Below are 303 nucleotides of genomic sequence, written 5' to 3' on the forward strand. Positions count from 1 at the left end.
TAAAAAAACAGAAAATAAAAGCGGCACTTCACTAGTGGGAGAAACGCCCATGGGGTGACCCTCTCTCTCCCTCAGTTTTGTGTGTAGAATATATGAAACATAGAAAAATTATTTTTATTTTTTAAAATATATTAAATAAATAATATTATTATTAAATTTAATTGTTTTAATATTTGTTTTCATATTAAAATAAAAAAACATTAATTCTGCTGCTTCGCTTCGTGCTGCTGTTAAGTGCAGCAGTTCCTGTCTCGTCCCTACACAAACCCAAAAAAAAAAAAAAAAAAAAAAAAAAAAAAAAAA

This window comes from Eimeria mitis, genomic scaffold, assembly GCF_000499745.2.
Source record: "Eimeria mitis Houghton genomic scaffold, Emh_scaff4098, whole genome shotgun sequence".
Lineage (NCBI taxonomy): Eukaryota > Apicomplexa > Conoidasida > Eucoccidiorida > Eimeriidae > Eimeria > Eimeria mitis.